The 25,268-nt window shown below is 42.4% G+C and overlaps 1 protein-coding gene across 1 annotated transcript in view; it reads right to left on the bottom strand.

The window, feature by feature from the left end:
* Window positions 1–9,492, bottom strand: part of DNASE1 (deoxyribonuclease 1) — a 40,462-nt gene extending 30,970 nt beyond the window's left edge. Inside the window, exon 1 of the mRNA XM_089683311.1 lies at window positions 9,406–9,492. The gene's annotated coding sequence lies outside the window, so the exon portion shown is untranslated. The remainder of the gene's footprint in view (window positions 1–9,405) is intronic.
* Between the last annotated feature and the right edge of the window lie 15,776 nt (window positions 9,493–25,268).

The raw sequence follows: 25,268 nt of genomic DNA, 5'->3' as shown, positions 1-25,268 counted from the left end.
TGTTATTGCTAGCATTTCAACCCTAGCAATTACAGCTAACCCTAACTCTATCTCTAACCCTAACATCTTACCCTAGTTCTTAACCCTAATTCTAGCTCCTAACACTAGCCATTAACCCTAACACGCGACTTTGGCCACATAAAGGTCCGCACTAATTTGATGCCACTTTGATGCTACTTGAGTGCCAGAGAGTGTAAAGTTGCATCAAATTTGCGCCACATGAACAGAACTCTCATTCTTTTAAATTAGCAAAAAAAAAAAAAACGCAACACGAAGCAAAATGCCACAAAAGTCCCCAACCCTTTCCAGAAAAAGCACAGGCTCAAAATGCTGAACTCGATCCATAGGAAATCATGTTAAATGGACTGTAGTGCGTTTCTGCAAACTTGAAAATGCATAAATGTGAACCTAGGGTAAATCCTGGACTTTGAACAAGTGTAGAGAAGAGCATTCTGCAGATAAACAGGTGCAACCTATGTAGGAGGATTTGTTTCATCTCTGTGTATCAGAGGCAGCCACTTTATTGAGTACATATAAGGGTTTACAACCACTTGGAATCGTAATGTAAATAAAATAACTCAGCATATTGCGTCATTGCTACACTCAATGAAGTTTGCATAATCTCTAGAGTCTGTAATTATCATACACATGTCTAATGTAAACCCAACGAGCGGATTCACTGCATGGAATGTGTGCGGATTCACTGCATGGAATGTTAGCATACCATAGCTTGAGCAGATATCATATGGCACATGTCCTCAATTTACATAGGTAATTCAAGCGGTATGAATGGTAGATAAATATTATGTTCACGTTTTTATTCAGGAAACGTGAGCCAAATATAGATAATTTTTCCATGATACCATAGATTTATTTAAAATCAGCTTTAGAATTTTCTTTTAGGTATGTTCAATCCCTAATACTTAGCTACAGTCATGGCCAAAAATATTGGCTCCCCTGCTTTTCTGTCAGATAATGCACCACTTCGCCCAGAAAACTGTTGCAATTATAAATGTTTTGGCATTCTCATGTTTATTTCTATTGTTTGTATTGGTATGACACAAAAAAAAGTGGAGAAACGAAAAGCCAAATCTGACACATTCTTACCAAGCCCCAAAAATGGACTGGACAAAATTATTGGCACCTTCTCAAAATTGTAAGAAATAATTGCAGTTTGTGATGCTCCTGTAATTTGTAATTAAACCCACCTGTATTAGTTAACAGGTGCTAACAATATAGAAATCACACTGGCAACCAGTTAAAATGGTGAAAAATTGACTCAACTTTTCTGTTGTGTGTCACATGGAGCGTGGAGAAGAGAAAAAGCAGCAAAGAATTGTCTGAGGATTTGAGAACAAAAATTGTGGAAAACCATGAACAACCTCAAGGTTACAAGTCCATCTCCAAAGATCTTAATGTTCCTGTGTCCACTGTGCGCAACATTGTCAAGAAGTTTAAGGCACAATAGCTAATCTCCGTGGACGAAGGAGAAAATTGATCAAAGATTGCAACAAAGGATTGTTCGAATGGTGGATAAAGAACCTTGATCAACTTCCAGACAAATTCAAGCTGACCTTCAGGCACAGGGTACCAGTGTGTCAGCTCGCACTATATGTCGCCATCTGAATGAAAAGGGACGCTATGGTAGGAGACCCAGGAGGACCCCACTGCTGACAAAGAAACAAAAAAGCCAGATTGGAGTTTGCCAAAACTTACCTGAGGAAGCCAAAATCCTTTTGGGAGAATGTACTGCGGACAGACGAAACAAAATTACAGCTTTTTGGTAAAGCCCATCATTCTACTGTTTTCAGAAAAAGCAATGAGGCTTTTACAGAAAACAATACAGTCCCTACAGTCAAACATGGTGGTTGCTTTGCTGCTTCAGGCACTGGATGTCTTGACCGTATGCATGGTATTATGAAATATGAAGACTACCAAAGAATTCTGGGGTGCAATGCAGGACCCAGTGTCAGAAAATTGGGTCTCCATCAGAAGTCATAGGTCTTACAGCAGGACAATGACCCAAATCACAGGTCAAAAACCCCCCAGATATGGTTTCAGACAAAGTGCTGGAGAGTAGTGAGCTGGCCAGCAATGAGTCCAGATCTCAGTCCCTCAGTCCCTGAGAGCACCTGTGGAGAGACCTCCAAACAGCAGTTGGGAAAAGGAACCCTTCCAATCTGAGAGACATGGAGCAGTTGGTGAAAGAAGAGTGGTCCAAAATTCCAGTAGAGAGGTGGAAGAAACTCATTGATGGTTACAGTAAGCCATTGATTTCAGGTATTTTTTCCAAGCGGTGTGATACCAAATATTAAATTGAGGGTGCCAATAATTTTGTCCAGTCCATTTTTGGAGTTTGGCGTGGAATGTGTCAGATTCGGCTTTTTGTTCTCCACTTTTTTTGTGTCATCCCAATACAAACAAAATAAATAAACACGAGCTTGCCGAAACATTTGTAATTGCAACAATTGTCTGGGCGAAGTGGTGCCTTATCTGACAGAAATGCAGGGGTGCCTTGGCCATGACCATACATTTAACATTGGACAGACTGGCAAAGGAATAGACTATAACAAAAACACATTTTTCAGTATAGGGAAAAGATAGATCTTCTATCAGGTTATTAATACTGTCTTGTCCTGTGACAACTGCTCCCCTCATTTCTTACACAACAAACACTTTACTCCTGCGCTAGGAAAGGACTCAGTAGACCCAATAGGAATGTTCTGGAATTTTCTGGAATATGCACTGCTTGCTGCCCTCAACAGCCCGGGGTGGTCCGAATACACTGGATACAAATGGAGAAGCAGAAAAAGGGCGCACTAACCTAGTGCATTATCGTTTAAAATAATTTATTAAATAAACAAAAATAGGTATCATACTCACAATGGACTTAATAACACAGGCATGTCAAACTGAACAAGACGTATGATCCAAACAACATCTGAGTCCATACGATGGAACCCTGGATGACCAACTGGCTAACGCGTTTCGAGGACATAACCTCTTCCTCAGAGCCAACCAAGCCAAGGTCCATTGTGTCCATTGTGAGTATGATACCTATTTTTGATACCTATTTTTGTTTCTGTAATAAATTATTTTAAACGATAATGCACTAGGTTGGTGCACCCTTTTTCTGTTTCTCCATTTGAATCCCCTCATTTCTTGTCATGCTGACACAGGGACTTGAAGTGAAATAAAATCGATCCAATTGGGTCATGGGTAATGGTAAAACTTGGCAGAATGTTAAGGGTGGATAAGGCAGACTGACTGTTTTTTTTCCTCATACATTTTTAGGTCAGGAAAAACACAAAATATATTAAGGCAGCTCTGTATTCTATTATACAGGCGAACCTCGGTTTACGAATTTAATGCATTTTGCGGGACGTTTCGTATTGCAAAGAATTCGTAAAGCGAAACGCAGTTCCCATAGGAATGCATTGAAAACCAATTAATCTGTTCTGGAGGTCAGAAAAAAAGTAAAAAAAAGTCTTATCTGTTCAAAACTCTTTATAAAGTGCACTTTAACCACTTTAGCCACTGTATATAAACGGCCTGACGGTGGCAGTCCACGGGCGGGTTGCCGTTCATAAATGGCGCCCGCCATTTTGGATTGTGCGCGCTCTTTAGGAGCACGCAGCACCGCAATCCCAATCGCTGTACGGGACCTCTGTGTGAGGTCCCGATCATGTGATCACTGATTGGCCAATCAGTGATCACATGAATAGATGTAAGCAAGATGTCACTTCCTGACATCATTGCTTACTACGTGTGAAATCTGTGAATGATCACAGAGATCATATGGTACAAGGCCATTCACAACAGCCTTGTACCATGTGACAAGCTGTGACCAATCGCAGCTCACACAGTATTTCTCAATGGCTGCAATAATGCAGCCAGAGAGAAGGAGAAATGATTGCTTATACAGCCTTTATGGGTGTAAAAGCAATCAGTGTAAAAAAAAAAAATCTTCATCACCCCCCACAAGTAGTAGGGCCTGATTTCTTTTTCTATTTTTGTGGAGGTTTACTAGCGCTTTAACCACTTCCCTTCCGGCCCATGTATATAAACGGCTGGACGGTGGCAGTCCAGGGGCAGGTTGCCGTTTATAAACTGCGTCCGCCATTTTGGACTGTGCGCGCTCCCTGGGAGCGCGCGGCACCGCAATCCAGTGACCGCTGTGTCCGGAGGATACAGCAGAACACCGATCGCTGTACAGGACCTCTGTGTGAGGTCCCAATCATGTGATCACTGATTGGCCAATCAGTGATCATATGAATAGGTGTAAGCAAGATGTCACTTCCTGACATCATTGCTTACTACATGTGAAATCTGTGAATGATCACAGAGGTCACATGGTACAAGGCTATTCACAACAGCCTTGTACCATGTGACAAGCTCTGACCAATCACAGCTCACACAGTATTTCTCAATGGCAAGAATGCAGCCAGAGAGAAGGAGAAATGATTGCTTTTACAGCCTTTATGGGTGTAAAAGCAATCAGTGTAAAAAAAAAAAATCTTCATTATCCTCCCACAAGTAGGGTGACACTATGTTAAAAAAAAAACATAAATAATAATATTAAAAAAATAAAATAAAAGTGTAAAAACATTTTTTTCAATTATAATTTTTGGTTATAAACTAATTTGGGTTAATTTTTTTTTTTTTTACTAAAAAGATAACTGAATACATTTTGACCGAGATTTATGAAGAAAGTTTATTTATTTGCAACATTTTATAAGAAAAACACTTTTTTTATATAGCAAAAAAAATAAAAATCCCAGTGGTGAATAAATACCACCCAAATAAAGTTTTATCTGTTTCAAAAAAATGCTAAAAAATTCATATGGGTGCAGTATTGCATGACCGAGCAATTGTCATTCAAAGTGCGACAGTTCTGAAAGCTGAAAATTGGCCTGCAAAGGAAGGGGGTGAAAGTGTCTGGACATGAAGTGGTTAAAAGCATAAATACTGTACAGGGACATGATTTTAAAAAAAATTTGTAAATGCATTGAAAACTAATTAATCTGTTCGTATTGCGAAAAAAATGAAAAAAAACCTGAGGCATTATTTTCAATGGATTTTCATTCGTAAACCGAAAATTACGTTAACCGAGGCGTTTGTAAACCGAGGTACGCCTGTATATTATTAAGTTTTTTTTGTATGCAAGCCATGTAAGTAAATGAACTTGACTTGTTATCAGCTTTTTACAATCTGTGTCCAGTAGAGCTCAGACCTGGGGATGTGGGAGCAGCACAAGGAGCCTGTCAGTTGTGCTGCAGTGCAGGGAGTATGCTCATAGGAGGAGAGATCAGAGTGACAAAAGGATGAGCTTATTCTTCTGCTGCTTCTCCTTTCAAGGTGCAGTCATGAGCTGAGGTGAGGGAAAAGACCTGTGAGAGTTACCAAAAGGCTTAGTCCACCTTTAAAAAAAGTGGTAAGTGCAGCATCATTGATTTAATGATCAGTTGACTACTAATGAAGGCTGTAGAATAGAGCATTGCAGCTGCTCACAGTTTGTTGCGGGTGCAGTACATAGGCTCTTGCAATGTTTTCCCCCAGCATAACGTCTGTACAGAGGTACAGACCGGCTGTTGCATACAAGAATGTGCTGTGTGGCAGAGCTGTGTAAATCTCAGGACTGAATGGACAGGAGTACAAATCCTTTGGCAGGTAAAACAGCTCCCATATAGATATTTCATCTGTGTATTTAGCTCTTTGGTTGGAGTTTGACTATAAGATCCATGTTTTGCAGTGTATCAAAGAAAAGCTGCTGTGCTGGATTCTGGGCGGGTTGGCGTATCTTCTCTAATGTAAGTCAATTTATATTGAATCTTTCAACACCAAACAATGGGATGCATGTTACCACATCTGTCTAGGTGTGAACAAGCCCAATTCCAGCCCAATTGTTTCTTTAGAATGTCATGATCTCTCTCTCTCCTTACAGGCTCGGAGACAGCCATTGACTCCCAGTGCTGTCAATCGAATCCTGTGAGGAGTGAGTGAGGGCAGATCCAAGCCACTGTGAGTGATCCCGCAGGTGTGCCACCATAGGAAGCAGCTTGCTATGGGAGTTCACAGAGAAGAGAAGGAGCACATACAAGACCAGTCACCATGCAGAGTTAGAAAACTGTACTTTAGTACTGATTGTTAGCTTTGTGGACAATCAGCCCCGTATCTTCTTTTCTTTTTACTGTTATTATTGGGCCTTCTTGATCTTTAATTGTATTTTGTGGTTGATTTGAGGTCACTGACTGCTGTCCAGTCCATAGCAAGGCTGCAAAGTTTTTTTTGATTGTTTTATTCTTTTTCGAGGGGGGTGGGGTATATTGTTATTTATTATTTGTTGATAGGGCCTTTGTTTTAGGTAAAACTGTTTTTTTTTCAGCATGAATACAATTAAAAAAGTAGGCTTTTGTTTTAGGGTTTGTATTTCCTTTATTTTTTTTGTAGTTTATTTTATATTGATAGGGCCTTATTTGTTCGGTTGCTCCAAGCTTGTTACTGCATTTAAACCACCTCACATTATATCACTCACATTCACTGCACCCCTCTCTGCCTACAGGTAAAGGTTAGGCATACTTAAAGTTATGCTCTTTGTCTCTAGTAAATTTGGGCTTAGCCTTGCTATTTACATTATCCTTCTACTGGCCAAATCTATATTACTGTGTCATCTCCAGTCTCTGAAAGTGGTTAAAAGCCTAAACCTTTTTTTTTTGTACCTTGATCCATTCCTTTCATTAAGGTAAAAAATGTTTAGACATTAGTATCCCCCCCAGGGGCGGACTGACAACTTATGGGGCCCCCAGGCAATAGGGGATCATGGGGCCCCTGTGTCCTTGCCCAAACTCAAAAAAACCTATGAAAAGGGTACCAGGGGCATCTCATGGGGCCCCCTACTGACCCCGGGCCCTCGGGCAGTGCCCGAGTTTCCAAATGGTCAGTCCACCCCAGATCCCCCGTTACACTTACCTGAGCCCTCACTTGATCCAGTGCTGTGCATATCTGCAGCTCTTCTCAACCTCAACATTCCTTTCACTCCCAACACCTCTTTGACACTCCCGATTACCCCCCTGCTATAAAGTGGGGAATTCACTCACCCCTGTCTGGAGAATCTCCCCAGGTCCTCCTTCTCATCATATCTTTTCATATGAATGCAAATAAAGTAGTTGTAAACCCTTACATATACCCAGTGAAATGACTGGCCTTGGGTGATACACAAAGATGAAACAAATCCTCCTGCATAAGTTGTACCTGTTTATCTATAGCCATCTTGCCTTTACGTCCATTCAAAGTGCAGAATTTACACAGAACCTCAGCTCTGAAAAGCAGGGGGCGGGGAGCTGACGTTACATCATTGAGGAGAGCTCTGAGAGCTGATTGGAGGGAAGAGACATACACCCCTCCATATAGCACGCAGGAACAGAGCTGAGGCTGTCAGTCTGCTGGAGCTCCCTCCTAGGGTTGCCACCTCATCCCTTTAACACTGAACACATATTAAGTACACAGGTTCTGTGGCTGATTAAGGTGTTAATTAAACTCACTTAGTGCCTTATCTGCATTAAATTAGCCCCAGAACCTGTGTTCATATGTGTTCAGTTTTAAAGGGATGAGGTGGCAACCTTACTCCCTCCCCTGTCACCATTTTTCTCTTGGTGTCAGGAAAACTTGTCAGAAGTGATTCATGCTAATAGCAGAGGAACAAGGCTGCAGACAGAAATGACACTTAGTGCTCTGGATTGAGACAAGTACACACTAGAGAGGGATATGCTTTTTTCATATTTCATGTCAGAGGTTTACAACTATCCTCTCCACATTAATTACTCCCAGGAAGTTTTCCCAAGGGAATCCCTCCTGATCCCTCTGTCTTTCCCACCCCCCTACATTACTCCAATGGTAACAACTGTAATATTAGTCTTCTGAACAAACCACAGCATGGGCACAGGGAGTCTCCAGAAGGTTGATTTTCTTATCATTTTGTATACAAATTGTAAAATACTCTTGTGCCATAACTGACTTGATTACATTGCCAAATTGTATTGATGCATATGACCCCTGTTATTTAATACAAATTTTAATTGATATCAAGGCTACTCATAAATAATGTAAAAAAAAATGGCCAGAATTTAACATCAAAATTCACCCCCATACACTTTAATAGGATTCACCTTTAAGTTTAGGTTTGCCAACTTTCCAACAAGATTCACCAAACACTTGACAAATCAAAACTGGGCACATTTGCCCATCACTGTACAGTGCATCAGATCAAAATGGAGAAATGAGGGACAGAGGAATTTGGTTCCTAATGAGAGACAGTACCTCCAAATGAGGCACAGTTGTGACCTATAATATGCAAACAGCCCTGATAAAGAGGACTATAATTGCCCCAAAACACATTACCTATATTTTTTTCATATATAATATATTATCCATAACCAAGACTGATTTGTCTGCCTTCTTTTTTTACTTTTTTTTACTTGGAGTCGATTTTGGTTCCTGTCCTGTTGACACCCTATCCCCTATTTTTTCATAACCAAATCCCAGGCATAAGAAATGAAGTGAAATATCTTCAACGGGGACACAGAAATTGGCAATAAAAACCCAACCAAAGTTATTATTCCTCTGTACTCTATAAAAAACTAAAAAAAAAATTTTGGATAAAGTTGGACTTTGAAATACCACAGCAAAAATGTTATAATTACCAGTAATGATAGTGGGTATGGCAGTGAAAATCAAATTAAATAACCATTAAAATAATACAGCAGACACAAAGCCCCAGTACACATAGGAACTGCCAGCTTCCCTGATTTCCAGTGACAGTCCCTTGAAATTTCTGTCCCTGGAAGATGTGCCTGATTTTTCAGCATAGACCAAATGCAAAATTTAATTAAGTTGTTTATCCTCTTTTAATATTGCCTGTGCATTTCAACAAATTTAGGAAAATGCAGCATTTTGGTTTTAATTTAGCCTGTCAAAGTTCTTTCAGACAATACTGTAAGCAAGTGGCTTAAAGGGTATCACCCTCTTTTCTAGCAATGGTGATAATCACTAAAGAGAGGGCAGCAAAACAATCATCTTTGTAAATCAGTGTTCTGCATTTTCTTTTTTGCCCAATTGGAAATGTACCAGTTTTGCTTGTTGTGGGAACTGCAGACACAATGCAATACTTTGTTTCCATAAACAGATAACAGTGGACAGTTGTCAGCTGACCCTAGATCAAAAGCAAACTCTTTTAAATAGTTTTTGTTGGTAGTTATGTGTAATCTGTGATCCTCAACTCATATTTTACAGATTATAAAGAGATGCTTTGGGTCTTTGCATTCAAACAGGCATATAATGAAGACAGGTAGAGAGTGTCAGTAAAATACATGATAATAATATTTGAGCCAGTAGGCTCTGTATACTCACTGCTTGGTGACAACTGAGCCTGGTACCTGGACCTTTTTTCTTTTGTGTCAGCCAGCTGATAACTTTTCTAGAGGTATAATAGGAATTCATTGACAGCAGGTTAAATACAAGTCCTCCCACATGACGGCAGGTGATCTAACCTTCAGCAATGCTGCTCCTCCCAGAATGATTTTATCTCCTGTCCTTCTCACCTGTACTGCACAGCTCTAGGTGCTGGTTGTTTCTTTAAAATAAGGCTAGACCAATAAAGATCTGAATTTAATCCCTAAAATCTCATCTAAGCTTTTAAAAGTTAAAGTGATATTAAGCCCTAATATAAATTAAAGTAGCTGATCTCAGCACTTTCCTTATCTACTGCTTCTTCTTCTTCTTCTCCTTCTTTAAAGTCTTGAACTTTAAGTCTTGAGTCTTAAATGAGCTGGTCCAAAGATCTGTGCTCTTGATTTCCTTTCTTGGGTGGCTCCATTGCCTTGCAGGGTCCTAAGGAGCCACGCTCTCAGGAGAGTGACTCGGAGGATGCCGATAGAATGCTGCCTACGCCAACATGCACAGGCAGCCAGAGAGGACCAGATGGGGTTAGCATGCACAGTGACCCTTGGAATTATGGGACTGTAGTTTTGAGGAGGTGGATCAGGGGGACTTTGATTGAAGCTTCGAGTGCCCTGTTCCTGACCTGAAGTTTAGGAAAGTGGCACAAACGTAGCTGGAGGCCAGCAGGTGCAAGCACACAAAATAATAAATGATCTGGGCTTTTCTAAAAGAAACATCTATTCCGGCCTTTCTCAACCTCTTTGTCCTAGTGGAACCCCTCTGGGGGTCTATGAGAAAAATGTTGCTTACATTGGTAGTCAGTAGGAACAATGCAACCCTTACAGTGGTGGTCAGAATGTCATTCTGTTAGCTTTGTCAAGTTGTGTTGCCCTGGGAAGTGTGCAGGCACCAGCAGATTGGAGGTCAACCAACCCTCAAGGATCAAGCTCAAGGAACCCCTAGAAACCTCTGGAGGAACCCTAGGGTTCCACTAAACCCTGGTTGAGAATGGCTGATCTATTCTAAACTGGCCAATACCACTCTATTTTTAATTTTTTTTTGTAAGTGAGCCTTTTAGTGTTACTTTAAAGCAAATTCAAAAGTTGTTTTAAAGCTTTTTAAAACTGCAGCTTTTATTAAATTAATACTGGTTATCCCACCATGAAGGTTCTTGTTCAGGTCCTGTTATAGGGTGGCAATGCTCTGTCCCTTCAAGGAATGGATGAATAGTAATGAAACCCCCAGGATTATCCTAGAGGTATTATTATCTAATAGTTTTGCTGTAGTGTTTGAACAGGGTGTCAAGATTCTAGGCTGGTAGCTTCTTCATACTGGAAGGAGTTCCAAACTTTCCTTGGATCCATAGTTTCAGTGGATCTGAGACTGAAGCACCATGCCAAGAGTTAATTGTCCAAATACAAATTTATTCCAATGTAAAATCAAAAAGAAGATTTTGTAAAAAGGCTTCTAACTTGATCCAAAATACTGCACCCCTTTCTAGTCAAGTCTGTATTTTCTTATCTTTGAGCCCTGATGAAGGGAGCATTTCCAGCCCTTGAATCATATTGGCTCTATTAATTTTTCCATGTGATCTTACATTGGAATAAATTTGTATATGGGCTTTTAACGCTTGATGTGGAGCTTCAATCTCAGATCCATTTAGTTAAATACTCCGTTACCTTCACATAGCACATCATGGAAATTACAAGTGGACATTCCGATGCATGTCGCACAAGTATGTTGTCACTATCAGGACACCCACCTCGAAATGATGTAGAGTAATTTATTGGAGAACAAATATGTGGACATGAAGTGGCTCCAAAGAGCTTGCAGGTGATCATCAGTACTGAGATGTAACAAAGGATTAAATAAAACATGGTAACAGTAATTTATTTAAAATAAAATGCAAATCTTTTCTGATACACAGTGCAAGCTAAATGTCATTCAGTTAACCTTTAACAGCGTATTTTAAGACAGTGTTCACCAATTTTTTTCCAGGCCCTCTAGATGTTATCACCTATGATTATTCAATAAATACAAATGAAAAATTGGATTTTATTTACTTAAGCTGGAGAGCACAAAATCTAGTGCACTTCTGCATTGAAACCGATCAGTTTCTAGGTTTTATTGCGAAAGCTTCATTGAGCAAGCTGAGGTTAGAAGCTGATTGGCTACCATGCACAGTTACACTCTAAGTGAGCCAGCTTTAGTAAATCTAACCCATACTGTACATTTTTAGGCAACTACCTTTTATCTAGCCTTTGACTACTCATTTAAAATCTGATTGGACAGTGACAATTTTTTCCATTGTGGATGCCATGTAATATGAGGGTAAGCCTATTTTATTTAAATTATAAATACAATTTTTTGCTTTTCTTATTTTTTATTTTCACCTGGTGATTATAATTATAACATATTTCCTGTCCCGGGTGACAATGCTCACTCGTCATATTGTACTATATTGTAACAGTGTTGTCACGATAGGAGAGGACTACAGAACACCTTCCTTCATATCCTCTTTCTATAACACAGGGGTGTCTGTAGTCAACAGGGGAAGCTCTAAACAATTCTAATAATAGGAGTGCAGCACAGAAAGAGAGTAAAGAGTGTACAAGAAACAGGATCAACAGGCACTTATTGCACAGATACAACAAAATGCTTTCAATTATATATTTATCATAGCAAATAGAGGCATAAAGAGAGGTTAATTGTTGGGAATAACATGTATTTTAATTATAAAAATGGCATTTTATTGGCTTTAATGCCACCTTCTGGCTTCATCAAAAGGTAGTTTACCTAGGACAAGTATGCAGATCAGGAAAATCGGAAAAAAGTCAAAAGTCCTTATCTGTATACATTCTGTAGGTCAATGGCGTAATGTATTGAAGCAAGTGGATTGGTATGAGAACCAGGCAACTAGCATCCACAGAATGAGATAGCAGCAATGGCAGACTTCATGTTACTTTCAGGAAGAGTTTAGTTGTAGTTACAAGCTAGAATAATAGCTGAGAATGCAAGATTAATGAAGGATGACTATGGGCTCTATTGTAACTTGTAAAATATATGACTGTTGTAAAAAGAAGGATGTGTAAACATTTATCAGTCAACAAGCCCATCTATAACAACCGTAAAACACACCTCACTGGGCGTACAGGGACACTGTTGCTTCATTTAATTTTTGTATCTCGGTAATATTCTGTGTGAAAGAACAAGTATGCTGTGCAATCCACAAAGTAAAAATGAGGAAGCACCAGCCTAACATGAAGGACAGGTGTGAACTTTGCAATCCACAAAGCAGAAAAGAAAAAGCACCAGCCTAATGTGAAGGATAGGTGCGCACTATGCAATCCGCAAAGTAGAAAAGTGAAAGAACCAGCCTAATGTGAAGGATAGGTGCGCACTATGCAATCCTCAAAGTAGAAAATAGAAAGCACCAGCCTAATGTGAAGGATAGGTGCGCACGATGCAATCCACAAAGTAGAAAATAGAAAGCACCAGCCTAATGTGAAGGATAGGTGCGCACTATGCAATCCACAAAGTAGAAAAGAGAAAGCAACAGCCTAATGTGAAGGATAGGTGTGCGCTATGCAATCCACAAAGTAGAAAAAAGAAGCACTAGCCTAATGTGAAGGATAGGTGTGCACTATGCAATCCACAAAGTAGAAAAGTGAAAGAACCAGCCTAATGTGAAGGATAGGTGCGCACTATGCAATCCACAAAGTAGAAAAAAGAAGCACCAGCCTAATGTGAAGGATAGGTGTGCGCTACGCAATCCACAAAGCAGAAAAGAGAAAGCACCAGCCTAATGTGAAGGTTGGGTGCATGCTATTCAATCCACAAAACAGAAAAGAGTAAGCACCAGCTTAATGTAAACCTGTGCCTCTGTAAACATGTACAATTAACTTTTCTTATTTGATTCCTTTTGGTCTCTTATATCTAATCTAATATCTAATATATCATTGGAAATGTTTTATTATACACTATATTGCCAAAAGTATTGGGCCCGCCCTCCAAATCATTGGCTTTAGGTGTTCCAATCACCTCCATGACCACAGGGGTATAAAATCATCACCTAGGCATGCAGACTGCTTCTACAAACATTTGTGAAAGAATGGGTCGCTCTCAGGAGCTCAGTGAATTCAAGCGTGGTCCCGTGATAGGTTGCCACTTGTGCAATAAGTCCATCCATTAAATTTCCTTGCTACTAAATATTCCACGGTCAACTGTTAGTGGTATTATAACAAAGTGGAAGCATCTGGGAACAACAGCAACTCAGCCACCAAGTGGTAGGCCACGTAAAATGACAGAGCGGGGTCAGCGCATGCTGAAGCGTACAGTGCACAGAAGTCTCCAACTGTCTGCAGAGTCAATAGCTAAAGACCTCCAAACTTCCTGTTGCCTTGAGATTAGCACAACAACAGTGTGTAGAGAGCTTCATGGAATGGGTTTCCATGGCCGAGCAGCTGCATTCAAGTCTTACATCACCAAGTGCAATGAAAAGCGCCGGATGCCGCGGTGTACAGCACAATGCCACTGAACTCTAGAGCAGTGAAGACGTGTTCTCTGGGGTGAAGAATCACTCTTCTCTGTCTGGCAATCCGGTGAATGTGTCTGGGTTTGGCAGTTGCCAGGAGAACAGTACTTGTCTGACTGCATTGTGCCAAGTGTAAAGATTTGTGGAGGGGGGATTATGGTGTGGGATTGTTTTTTAGGGGGTAGGCTTGACCCCTTAGTTCCAGTGAAGGAAACTCTTAATGCGTCAGCATACCAAGACATTTTGGACAATATCATGCTCCCACCTTTGAGGGAACAGTTTGGGAATGGCCCCTTCCTGGTCCAACATGACTCCGCTCCAGTACACAAAGCAAGGTCCATAAAGACATGGATGAGCGAGTTTGGGGTGGAGGAACTTGACTGGCCTGCACAAAGTCCTGACCTCAACCCCATAGAACACCTTTGGGATAAATTAGAGTGGAGACTGTGAAGCCAGGCCTTCTCATCCGACATCACTGCCTGACCTCACAAATGCACTTCTGGAAGAATGGTCAAACATTCCCATAGACAAACTCCTAAACCTTGTGGACAGCCTTCCCAGAAGAGTTGAAGCTGTTATAGCTGCAAAGGGTGGGCCAACTCATTATTGAACCCTACGGAATAAGACTAGGGGGCCATTAAAGTTCATGTGCGTGTAAAGGCAGGGGGCCCAATACTTAATAATAATAATAATAATAATACTTTTGGCAATATAGTGTATCTGTTCAAGAAGTGCAAAAATACTGTTGATCCTGTTAGAAAGTCAGTTCTGCTCTGTGCATGCTACAATGTTATCACTAGCAGTCTTATCAGCTCTCTCAGTTCATCTCTAAACCACAGAGAAACCTCCCCTCTGAAGAGGTGGAGAGGGGGGGAACAAATGGAGTCAAGTAGCGATCATCGTGGGTAGTCATTGGCTGTGCGAACAGCCACGAATAGCTGCTGTCATTGAAGTGTATGGGTTCAGTGGCCACAGCTAGCCACCTGCACATGTCAAAAACAGTGTCAGGAATCAGATTTCTGCTGTTGCCATTCGCACCATGACAACATGCCTGTGTGAATGTAGCCTAAAACAGGGACTGGCCGAAATTCAATCAGTGTGGGAGCTCCTACGCTTAACAGAAGGTAATTGTTTCATCTACTTCTGTCAAAGGAACATGTTAGAAAACTTTCCTCAATCAGCGGCTGAAGCCAATCGGCTGCAGCCACTGATTAATGTATCCTGCCAGTGGCGGGTGTTGCTATCAGAATTCAATGTCTTGGTGGGAGGGATTCCCCCATCTGCCTTGTTTGCATGGATGGAGGAATCTGTTATATTTTTTCATTAAGCTCACTGGTTGAATAGAAAAAAAACTAACCAACTCAAACCTTGTGAAGACTCCAGGTCATGACTTGGTGTTTATACAGGGATGAGGACCGTCTCGCCACCACCATATAACAGTGATGAGCCAATTGCTAAGCACCAGTGTTATCACAATGTTTTTGAAAATCTTGCTTCTTGTATAGTTTGGAACTATATTAGCACATACTCTTATACATAGGCAGTCATATTTGCTCATTGCATGTTGTATGCAAAATCTGTGTATCATTTTGTAGAACAAACAAGAATAATCAATGTTTTTCTTCTTAATGTAAGTCCATCAGTCAGGTCTGACTGATTTAAAAGCAATGCATTATGTGACTATGCTTTCTGTAATCCATTATTGAACATGAATGATGACAAATTACAGTGAAATACTGATAGCCATAGAGATGGAATCTACAAAACTGTATATGTAATAGACTAGGACAGATGTCTCCAAACTTCCTAAACAAAGGGCCAGTTTACTGTCCTTCAGACTTTGAGGGGGCCGGACTGTGGCCAGTGGGAGTAGAAAATGCCCCAGTGTCAATGGGGGTAAACAATGCCCCATCATTGGTTTTAGTGGGAGGCATATTGCCCCATTGTTGGTATCATGGGAAGGAATAGTGCCAGTTCCCCGTCATTGGTATCAGTAGGAGAAATAGTGCCCATTGTTGGTATCAGTGGAAGGAATAGTGCCTCTTTTGTCGGTGCCTGTGGGAGGAATAGTGCCCCTTTGTTGATATCAGTGGGAGGAATAGTGCCCCTTTGTTGGTATCAGTGGGAGGAATAGTGTCCCATTGTTGGTATCAGTGGGAGGAATAGTGCCCCATCATTGGTATCAGTGGGAGGAATAGTGCCCCTTTGTTGGTATCAGTGGGAGGAATAGTGCCACTTTGTTGGTATCAGTGGGAGGAATAGCACCCCTTTGTTGGTGTCTGTGGGAGTAAAAGTGCCCCTTTGTTGGTATCAGTAGGAGGAATAGTGTCCCTTTGTTGGTGTCTGTGGGAGGAATAATGCCCCTTTGTTGGTATCAGTGGGAGGAATAGTGCCCCTTTGTTGGTATCAGTGGGAGGAATAGTGCCCCTTTGTTGGTATCAGTGGGAGGAATAGTGCCCCTTTGTTGGTGTCAGTGGGAGGAAAAGTGCCCCTTTGTTGGTGTCAGTGGGAGGAAAAGTGCCCCTTTGTTGGTGTCTGTGGGAGGAAAAGTGCCCCTTTGTTGGTATCAGTGGGAGGAATAGAGTCCCTTTGTTGGTATCAGTGGGAGGAACAGTGTCCCGTTGTTGGTTTCAGTGGGAGGAATAGTGCCCCTTTGTTGGTGTCTGTGGGAGGAAAAGTGCCCCTTTGTTGGTATCAGTGGGAGGAATAGAGCCCCTTTGTTGGTATCAGTGGGAGGAACAGTGTCCCTTTGTTGGTGTCTGTGGGAGGAAAAGTGCCCCTTTGTTGATGTCTGTGGGAGGAAACGTGCCCCTTTGTTGGTATCAGTGGGAGGAATAGTGCCCCTTTGTTGGTATCAGTGGGAGGAATAGTGCCCCTTTGTTGTTGTCTGTGGGAGGAATAGTGCCCCTTTATTGCTGTTAGTGTTAGGAATATTTCCCCATTGATGGTGTCAGTGGGAGGAATAGTGCCCCATTGTCATGCTCATTGGTAGGAATAGTGGCCTATTGTTGGTGTCAGTGGCAATAATTATGCTCCTTTATTTGTATCAGTGGGAGGAATGGTGCCCCGAGTGCCTGATAAAGGCAAGCAAAGGGCCACATCCAGCCCCTGGGCCACAGTTTGAAGACCACTGCTCTAAAGTAAGAACATTTTCCTTTATTTGCTCATCTTTAGTTATGAATGTATTACTGATTAGCTGAATGATTAAGAATGATTAAAGGTAAAGAGGCTGTCAAGCTCTCAAGCAACCCACGTGCCACCATAGCCTAAAGGGCAATCACATGAGCAAAACACGCTACAGTATTATTATTTGTCTGGGCACAATGCCCTCTAATACTTCCTGGCACTTGTGCCTCGTAAGTGTCTGTGGCATTCCTACACATCACACTTCGGTAATCACAACAAAACAAAAACTGCAACTGAAGCTCTTCCTATTAATCGCTGTTCAAAGTGATTAATCATTATTCATAGTGTATTGTCATCACATGTTGCAGATAGGCTTCTTTCCAGGAACCTTCTTTCCGCGTGGTCACACCTGCGGAGAACAATGTTCCTACAGACATTTATGTGCTACCAAAATAAAATGTGACAAGTTTCTGAAATATGAGGGAAACGCAGATCTTCTTTTGTTTGGAATGCACAATGTAAAGGTAGTACACTTCAGCTTGTCAATACGCCCAGACAAATGACAGCGGCTGTCAGTGACAAAGTAATGCCATAATTGAGAATGGAAAATAACACCATTCTTCACTTACTGTCCTTGTTCCCATTGTTGTATTAATAGGTAGAAGATATATTCAGATCACGTTATTACATTGTGGGGGCATTTATGTGGGCTGTAGGTGTTATTAATAATGAGTAGATGTAATTTTTGGATGTAGGTTGGATTTTGAAGCAGGATATTTTATTTATTTATTCCAGGTACTTATATAGCACTGTCAATATATGCAGCGCTTTACATGGAGATTGTACATTCACATCAGTCCCTAACAGGGGCGGACTGATCATTTGGAAACTCAGGCCCGGGGTCAGTAGGGGGCCCCTGTGAGATGCCCCTGGTACCTTTTTCAAAGGCTTTTTTGAGTTTGGGCAAGGACACAGGGGCCCCATGATCCCCTATTGCCTGGGGGCCCCATGAGTTGTCAGTCCGCCCCTGGTCCCTAACCCTCAAGGGGTGTATAATCTAAGGTCCCTAACTTACATTCATACATACACATACTGGAGCCAATTTAGACAGGAGCCAATTGACCTACCAGCATGTCTTTGGAGTGTTGGGGGAAACCGGAGTACCCAGGGAAAACAGAGAGAACCTGCAAACTCCAGGTAGGTGGTGCCGTGGTTGGGATTTGAACCAATGACCCTAGTACTGCCAGGTGGAAGTGCTAATCATTTAGCCACTGTGCTGCCTAGATAAAGAGCTCCGCCACGTCCCAAAGGTTGCATTCACATGTAAGTGTTGCATGACCCCTTGTTCTTTTTTTTGTGTATTTTCGCAATACACACATAGGGCAGCTCATCCATTTAAATGGGTTACCCTACATACAGGGTCAGCTCCACCTTGGGTGCCAGGATGGTTGGGGGATGTTAAAATCCTAATCCCCAGCCAATTGCAAAGGTTTTTAAAATACATGTCTTGGGGGGGATCACATTGTGGAGGGGAGGGGGGTGGCGGGAGAACAGTGGGAGGAAGAGGACAGGAAGTGGAGCCAGTGCCCCTGCTGCCTGGAAATGATCTTGGAGCCGAACACCTTCTAACTCGATACCTGGAGGAGGGTGAGGATGACACGGACAGATTACCTGTCCCCAGCTGAAGGAAGACCTAGTCCAGCACCTCCTGGACCCAATCCCTACATGAGGGCTGCTGTGTAATGGGTACCCCGAGTTTCCTTCCACACAGCCAGGGAACAGGCTTGCATCCAAAGATAATGACCAGTCCATGGGCTTGGTTTTGTTGTTTTATTAGGGGAAATCAACTTTGATAGGGAAGTAGGGATTATGGGATGCCCAGTTTGGCTTGAATTGATAGAAGGGGGAAACTTCATTCCTATGAAAAAATCAGATCCTGGACTGTTCTTTTCCTGAAATCCTTCAGTCGTAGAGGATTAGTAGAAGCTGCCCTTTATGGGTGAGAAACTAGCAGCCCCTCAAAAATCAACTTAGCTTCTCGTAGCTAATGCAGAGATGTCCTCTCCCCCCGTACAAAGCTGCTCCCAGTTCTACAGCCTGCAAACACTACCAGCCCTCGTGGCTTCTTGGAAGATCTCCTGGGACAAGGATAAAGGATTGAGCCCAGCACTATCCCTACAAGGCTTGCCACGTATGGCAGTCTTTCCCCTTGTAAATCCCAGAGAGTGCTGTTGTATTCACACTGTCCTCTTTGCTTCCTGCTGCTCTAGGTCTCAATCCCATTCACACCTTATTGCTGAATGTATTCTCCCAAGCCAGCCTGAGGCCAGCCTAGAGGCTGGCCCCCCCTTAGACCCAGGGGACCCCTCCCAGGCACCGACAGTCTCCTCAGCACTCCACCTTCCATCTGACTCCTCTGTCAGCTTGACTCTCCAATATTTATGGGCCAGTCCACCACTCTACCAGGGCCTCCAAACCTGGGACTGGCCGGACTCCCATGAACATGCAGATTAGGCCTCCACCCCTTCCTGCTTACTGACTTCTGGAAGGTTCTATGGTTCTCCAGAGTCAGGAGGAGGCGATAGAGCCACAGCCTGTTGAGTCATCCAGCTGACCTGCAATAACCCGACCCTAATCACATGACAATTACCATGAGTCATACACAGTGATTATTACCTATAATTCACTGCACTATTCTAGTAGCACACTAGAGGGTGCTACAATGGGATCAGCACAGGGCCAATCAGCGCTGTCTAGACAGAGGGTCAGGGGTTATGCAGCCTCATAAGACAGTCAGAGCAGAATGAAAACTCCTCCTACAAGATTAACCAGTGCTCAGCAGGACACTGGTAGAAGTCACAAGACTGCTCTAACTACTGATGAGAAAAGGTATTTAGCAGTTTATATTTACTAAAATAATTCCATTTCCATGTTCTGTGTACTGTGGGAGACCAGATATAGTGCATGCAGAGTCCTGGGTTTAGGAACACTTTAATGGCCCTGAAATCCATCTTTCTTAAAATTGTTTCATACTATTTTTTTCTGCCTAATTGAAACATCGTCCATGAGCTCCCAAACCTCTGCTTTTCCCCTTCACTTCTGTTTTTTTAAGAACCAGCAGTGTACATTCGTTGATGTCACATTACAAGTCCCATAGTCCATCTCCGGAGCAATATTCCCACATACATTGGGACCCTGAAGAGCAAAAGTTGTCGCCCTCTAACAGGAAGTCGGATCACAGCAGCAATAAAAATGAATTTGTAGTTCTGGAGGAGTCTGAGAGCAATAGAAGCTACCTTTTTGAGTTAGACATTTTGAATCAATTTTTTTTTTATCCAGAGCTTAGTGTCACTTTAAGGCATCTGCATGGCATGCCTATGCTGTATAAGTGGCTGTTCACTATTTTTGATGCCGAAAAGTTTGCTTTAATTTCCTTTGATATCAAATAAATATTTAATAAATGACAAAGGACTCTCAAAACACTTTTTATGGTGGGAGAGATTGGATAAATTGTAGTTTCTAAAAGGACCATCAAAGGTTCTCTTTAACCCAAATACTGATCTCTTTCCCCCTGACAGCGAGTCCATCCTCATAGTCCTACAAAGCTCACAAAGGGCCTACAATGTGCAGTTATGCCCACAGAATGTAGTGTACTGCAGCATGTAAATTACATTTACAAGACGTAATCTGTAACTATATACAATTGTGCATTTATTATTATTTCCTGCAGGAGCCTGAAAAGTTTTGAACCTGTAGTATAGTTTTAATTCATCAATTCACAGGAAACTGTGAATGAATGACGTGGTCACGTGGCCATGTGGGCAGAGCCCCCCACTGCTGCACTGCTTTTAAACTGTGACAGTGGATGTGGGGAGAAGATCCTCTGCCTGCTGTCACACTAAGGGGGAGATCAGGGGAACAGGAGCTGGAACATGTCCAAATGAAGGAAGAGTAATCACTGCTCACGGCTGGTCTCCTTCTGTGTCACCTCCACTGCACACTAGCAAGTGCTGGCCATGTTCATAGCAGGCATCATAGTAGAGAAGAAAAATCCGGTCAGCCATACATCCGATAAAATCAGCTTTATTTGGACATATTCAAAATAGACACTCCAATAGACACCTGCAATTACCGCAACGCCGGATTGCAATAATTGGGTTGCCGATCCCAGGCATGCACTTCCCTGGTTTAAGGTCGAGGGCCATATCGCAGGGCTCCAAGGGCCACAGGGTGAGCACCCCTGATCTAGTTCAACCCCTGAGCTGAACAAGAGAAAACTGAGCTGATAATAATGCTAAAACCAATGGTCACTATTCTGTACTTTCACTCTTGGACCTCTCCACTGCCTTTGACACAGTTGACCACCCCCTCCTGCTCAAAAAACTCTATTTACTTGGTCTCCGTGACTGTAGTCTCCATTGGTTTGAATCTTACTTATCTCACCACACCTTCAATGTCATTTACAACTCTACTTCCTCCTCTCCTACTTCTCTTACTGTCAGGGTCCCCCAAGGTTCTGTCCTTGGACCTCTCCTATTCTCGATCTACACTTCTTCCTTCTGTCAGCTGATAGCTTCCCATGGTTTCCAACACCATTTTTATGCTGATGACACACAAATCTATTTCTCTACTCCTCAGCTCACCCCATTAGTATCCTCACGTATCACCGATTTACTAACAGACATATCAGACTGGATGTCACACCTAGGGGCGGACTGACAACTCATGGGGCCCCCGGGCAATAGGGGATCATGGGGCCCCTGTGTCCTTCCCCAAACTCAAAAAAGCCTATGAAAAAGGTACCAGGGGCATCTCATGGGGCCCCCTACTGACCCTGGGCCCTCGGGCAGTGCCTGAGTTTCCAAATGGTCAGTCCGCCCCTGGCACATCCTAGAACTCAATCTATCCAAAACTGAGCTCATAATATCTCCTCCCCCATGTGCCTCTTCCCCTGATTTCTCGGTCTGGATCAATAGCACCACTATCAACCCATCCCCGAATGCCAGGGTGCTAGGGGTAACCCTGGATTCTGAACTATCCTTTCAGGACCACATCCAATCCCTGTCCATATCATGCCGCCTCAGCCTCCTCAACACCTCCAGAATATGTCCTTTTTTAACCAATGATACCACAAAGCTCCTAATTCACTCCTTGGTTATCTCTCGCCTTGACTACTGCAACTCCCTCATCATTGGCTTACCTTTACATAGGCTATCCCCCCTCCAGTCCATCAGGAATTCTGCTGCCAGGCTCATCCACCTTACCAACCGTTCAGTGTCTGCTACCCCTCTCTGCCAATCCCTCCACTGGCTTCCACTCACCCAACGAATATAATTCTAAATACCAACAACAACTTATAAAGCCATCCACAACTCTACCCCCACCTACATCACCAACCTGGTCTCAAAATAGCAATCAAACTGCTCTCTTCAATCCCCCAAGACCTGCTCTCTAGTTCCCATGTCACCTCCTTCCATGCTCACCTCCAGGACTTCTCTTGAGCTTCTCCCATCCTATGGAACTCCCTACCCCAATCTGTCTGGCTATCTCCTAATCTATCCACCTTTAGACGGTTCCTGAAAACCTTTCTCTTTAAAGAAGCCTATCCTGCTTCTAACTAGTAAACTGACATTTATTTCCTCCATCAGCTCATCCCCCACAGCTATTACCTTTTGTATCACTCAACCCTTCCCCCTAGATTGTAAGCTCTAACGAGCAGGGCCCCATGTTTCCTCTTGTACCAAATTGTATTGTAACTGTAATGTCTTCCTTTATATTGTAAAGCGCTGCGCAAACTGTTGCCGCTATATAAATCCTGTATAATAATAATAAGGGTATACATATAAAGAAAACAATAAAGTGAGACAAAACTATAATACTAAATCATTAAAGGAAATGTCCATCTAGAGTTGTCAAAAAATAAAGGAAAATCCCCAAAAGCCATAATGAACAAGAAAATCCAAGGATAGCTGATGTGTCACCAACCACTCACATAAAAGGCTTACCAGAGAGATATGACCCGTTAAGAGAGGTCAATCACGCTTTGCTGTATGATAACCCAGAAAACTGGAAAGCCGGATGCTCCTCTGGATCCCCAAGGGAGAAACGCCAAAGATCCTCCAAGCATTGATCCTAAACAGGGTAACTAAACCACTCCGGATGGGACCTAAATAGGTATTAGGAGACATGCAAGAGAAGAATGCTCCACATAGTGTAAGACCAATAGAACAACGTTTATTTGAAACATGGTTACACTCACATGAAAGTGGACATACATAATCATATAAAAGCAAAAACGTCACTTATGACAAAATGCGTAGGGCGGTGCAACGCACACACGCTACCACGCATGCGCAGCCAGCCAGCATCCATTTTGGATGTTGGAAGAATTGAATTTTTTGCTTTTATATGCTTATGTCCACTTTTATGTGAGTGTAACCATTTTTCAAGAGAAGAATGCTCCACATAGTGTAAGACCAATAGAACGTTTTTTTGAAAAATGGTTACAACTCACATGAAAGTGGACATAAATAAGAATATAAAAGCAAAAACGTGACATCACTTATGACGAAACGCATAGGGGGGAGCCACAAACACATGCTACCACGAATGCCCGACCAGCCGGTGTCCATTTTGGATGTTGGAAGAATTGGATTTATTGCTTTTATATGCTTATGTATGTCCACTTTCACGTGAGGGTAACCATTTTTCAAGAGAAGAATGCTCCACATAGTGTATGTCAGGAATGGACTTGCCAATGGTGGTGGGACTCACCTGCCTTGTGGGCTGCAGTACCAGGGCTGGCCAGCGGGTGCTCTCAGCAACCAGAAGCTCACTCCTGCAGTCGGCCATCACCTGAGGCTGATTGCAGGAGGTGTATTTAAGGAATGGCCAGACCTGCAATCAGTGCCTTGGTGTATGTTTCCCATGAGCCCCTGTGCCTGCATCCTGTCTGCTTCCTGCCTGATTCCTGATTCTGCTTGATCCTGACCCTGAATGAACTCCGCCTGTCCTGACTTCGGCTATTCCTGACCACTCTCCAGCCTGCTCCTTTGGTACCTTGTCTGCCTGATTGTTCCTGACCCGGCCTGTCTGACTACGCTCTGCCTACTCCTTTGTGTCTTGTCTGCCCGATGATTCCTGACCTGGTCCGCCTGACCACTCCACCTCACTAGCTCTTATCTGTGTACATTCCGTTATCAGTTGGAGGTTTGGTTTTGTTATATTGTGTGTTATATTTGTGTATAACCCTTAATAAATTATATTGTTACACCATACTTGAGCCTGCGTTTCCCTGTGTCAGTTCACGCATCTCTGGTCTTACCGGGAGCCCTGACAGTGTAAGACCAATAGAACATTTATTTGAAAAATGGTTACACTCAATAGAAAGTGGACATAAATAAGCATATAAAAGCAAAAAATCCAATTCTTCCAACATCCGAAAAAGACGCCGGCTGGCCGCGCATGCCCTACGAGTTTCATGATAAGTGACGTCGTCACATTTTTGCTTTTATATGCTTATTTATGTCCACTTTCATGTGAGTGTAACCATTTTTCGAATAAATGTTCTATTGGTTTTTACACTATGTGGAGCATTCTTCTCTTGCATGTCTCCTAATACCTATTTGGGTCCCGAGTGGTTTAGCTACCCTATTTAGGATCATTACTTGGAGGATCTTTGGCATTTCTCCCTTGGGGATCCAGAGGAGTGTCCGGCTTTCCAGTTTTCTGGGTTATCATACAGCAACCCGTGATTGACCACTCTTAACGGGGGGTCAAATCTCCCAGGATCAGGGCCCTCCTAACCCTCTTGTATTGAACTGTATTGTTGCTGTGATTGTAAAGCGCTAAGCAAACTGTTGGCGCTATATAAATCCTGTATAATAATAATAATAACTCTCTGGTAAGCCTTTTATGTGAATGGTTGGTCCTTGGATTTTCCTGTTCCTCGCGGCTTTTGGGGATTTTCCTTTATTTTATGACAACTCTGGATGGACATTTCCTTTAATGAATTTCTATTAAAGTTTTATCTCACCTTATGGTTTTCTGTTAAGCGCTGCACTTTATATGTATACTATTATACTGCCTGGTACCGGGGTGTAGTGTTCAGCTGCTATATATTTGCGCTCTGATTTTTATCTTACTTTTAGCGCAGATTTATATATATTTTAAT

This window comes from Staurois parvus, unplaced genomic scaffold, assembly GCF_062004578.1.
Source record: "Staurois parvus isolate SC_StPar_1 unplaced genomic scaffold, SC_StPar_1.0 ptg000018l, whole genome shotgun sequence".
In the NCBI taxonomy this organism is placed as follows: Eukaryota; Metazoa; Chordata; class Amphibia; order Anura; family Ranidae; genus Staurois; species Staurois parvus.
The sequence above is the reverse complement of the archived record's forward strand: the minus strand, read 5'-3'. Positions and strand labels throughout refer to the sequence as shown.